Source organism: Rhagoletis pomonella, unplaced genomic scaffold (genome assembly GCF_013731165.1).
Source record: "Rhagoletis pomonella isolate Grant_MI unplaced genomic scaffold, Rhpom_1.0 Rhpom_scaffold_00006, whole genome shotgun sequence".
NCBI lineage: Eukaryota > Metazoa > Arthropoda > Insecta > Diptera > Tephritidae > Rhagoletis > Rhagoletis pomonella.
The window spans coordinates 12,484,922-12,488,014 of NW_023458560.1; positions in this window are offsets into that span (position 1 = coordinate 12,484,922).

Here is a 3,093-nt window from a genome sequence, read left to right on the forward strand (position 1 = left end):
GACCTTCCCGGAGGGTTTTCCCAAAATTTTCTTTCGTAAAAACCTTCACCTGGCAATTACGAACAACTAAAAAAAATGTTTGCGAAATGAATGTGATGAATTACTATACATTTTGCACACCATTTTTATATATATAGATATATATATATGTATATATAATATAAAGTAACTTATGATACCATATTCCGAATCATTTTCCCGAATTTGAGAAAAACTATAAAAATGGTAAAGCACAACCTTTTGCGGAAAGAAAATTTTTTAAAGAGCTGTTGGGGAAATAAACTCTCTTTTCAAAATCAAATCGTAGGCCCTTGGCATATCCTGAAGATCTAGTTAGCAAATATGACTACCAATTAATTTCCCGAGTCGAATGGAGTTCTAGAGGATGTTAAACGAAGATTTAACTTAAATCTACTGCCTTTCGAGATTTAATTTTATATGGTAAATCTCAAAAGATTTATCGTTACATCTTGTCAGAGGGCTAAATCTGCATTAAATCTCATAATGGAGTCATGGTATAATGATGCCAAGTCATGGTTGTACTTTCCGTTTTTCTTTTTTTTAATGTTGTACAGCAATATTCACAAATAAATTCTGGCTTGTACCAGCAATTTGTATTATAAGAGCGTTTGAAATGTTTTTTGTATATTTCCTCCAATCTAATATTGTTTTTGCAATATTTGATATTGTTGAGCAATTTGAGTATTCGATTAGTATTGAAAAAATTATGTCGATACTTCGATACTCAATTATCATCGTTAAAATATCGGGTTGAGAAATACAATTTTGAGGTGCACTGTATAACCAGGTTTCAAAATGATAATTTACCGGAACCCAACGTGGATCAAAAAAACGGCCATTCTCTTTGGAGTGATTTTGATAAAAAATCTAAGTAAGCCTAAGTGTTTAGCGACTGCCATAGTTGAGGGTAATCAATATATTCAAGAATATTTATTGGCGAGACATCGAGATCCGCTATCCCAGAATAGCTGAAATAGTTGAAAATTATTTACGGTAAGTACTAAGGGTACGCATAAGCTTCAGCAGCAGTTCAGTGGTTCTATGCAACGTTTTTGATTGAAAACATTTTTACTAAAAAAGAGACTATGGCGCATATTCATAGTCATATTTAGTACTCAACTAAGTCGAAACTATTCTAAGTCACAACTAAAGCTATTCATAGTCGCCTTAGTTTCGACTTTTCTGGCTAAGTACCAACTTAAAATTTAGTTTCGGCTGCAGCTGCAACTATGTCGTAACTGGGAAGAAGTATTTTATCAAATTAAGGGGAAAACAGACGAAATATGTAAAAATTAAGTTGGTAGGGGGTGATTTTGATAATATTGAATAATCTCCAATTAAAATTTACAAAGATCGATCCATTTTAATCGGAAGATGAAATTAAATGCGTATTACAATTCGAATAAAGCTACATCACAATTTTATAATTGGAATAATTTAGATAAATTTTCAAATAATAAGTCAGTTTCACGCTAGTTTTTTTAAAGTAAATTTGTGCATAACATTTAGATATCTACTATTTGTATGTTTTACAGCATGCTGTCGATAAACATCGACTTCACATCACTGCGGTTGTTCTGGCTTTTTCACACATTTAACAAGAAAATTATACCTTATTCTTTTGCATAATCATGCAATGAAAATAAAAATTACATAAACGGATGATCAAACTTGATATTTTTTAATAAAAATGTAATTTTTCCAAAATATCGTAGAGAAAAATCGATACATTTTCACACTCGTTTTGCTATATCGTAAACTAAGTCGAAACTACTTAGTAGAAGTCTGAAATGCGATTATGAATAGAGGTAAATTTTAAGTTGGTACTTAAATTTAAGTTGCAACTTTGTTAGTTTCGACTTAGTTGCTGGACTATGAATACGCGCCTATGAGTATTAGTTGTGGTATAAGGGATTTTTAACGGAATAATGTAAAAGTATCGAATACTTTTATTAGATACCTGTTTCCAAAGTATCGTGGTATCGATCGATATTTGAAAGTATCGAAAATTTACATACATCACTAGAGCGGGAGGTAATGCTGCAAAAGCTTTTAAAGAATTATAAGGGCTGTTCAGGATCTTATGCATATGCTCATGGATTTGCATATTCGTTGCATTTGTAAATTCACAACAATAAAATGCACACGGTTGCCATGGCAGTAACAAAAAATTTGCAAGTGCAATTTCAACTGCAAATCCAAGACAATTTCCACAACATTCCTCAGAATTATCTTATTACAGATATGAGTATTATGTACTGCATACTATTTACAGGTAGATACTTAGTATAAAAATTAAATATATTCTCGCCTGCGGCGCTTGTAATTTTTTTTTATATATTGGGGGTGTTTAACCCCATACCCTCCTTTACTACTAATTCAACGCTGAGTAGGAAAATGGGTACGATAAAAACTATTCTCTTTTATTGTTATTTTCCTCGATGTGGCAGCACTCTTCTAATGTCAGTGTGAAACCATGGTTGAATCAACAGTTCTGTATTCACAATGTGCGTATACATATATAAGTGCGTGATAATTATAAAAACTTACTTAATTTACTAAAAATACATCATAAATGTAAAAAATATGTTTACATTTCATTGTGCGGGGTTTTAATGCAACTATTTTGCCGAATGTGTACATAAATATAGTATTTATTGTGTGAAATAGCGCCGAGAGGTTAGTTCAATTTACGAACTTTAACAACAAATAACTTAAAAACTATAAGCCTGCTGCGGCTAAAAGTATATATATTTGCAATCAGGAGGACTTCAATATAAGGCCATTTCTTGCGGTGTGGGCGTTGTATGCCAGAAATAGCCATTAATATCATTCATGCAATACAAATAACGGGTACGATTTAGCTATTTGCCCAATGATTTCGGGCTATTGTCTGTGAATGGTTGATCCGATCCAAACAAAAAGTAGGCAATTAAGGAGTAAAGTCCTCTCTCGACGTAGGAAATGTAACTCATTCAGTCGCTCATCATGCCCTTGTTGGTATATGGGGCAGAAGCATGGACACTGACAACATCCGATATGCCGGCTCTTGGAGTATTCGAAAGAAAGATT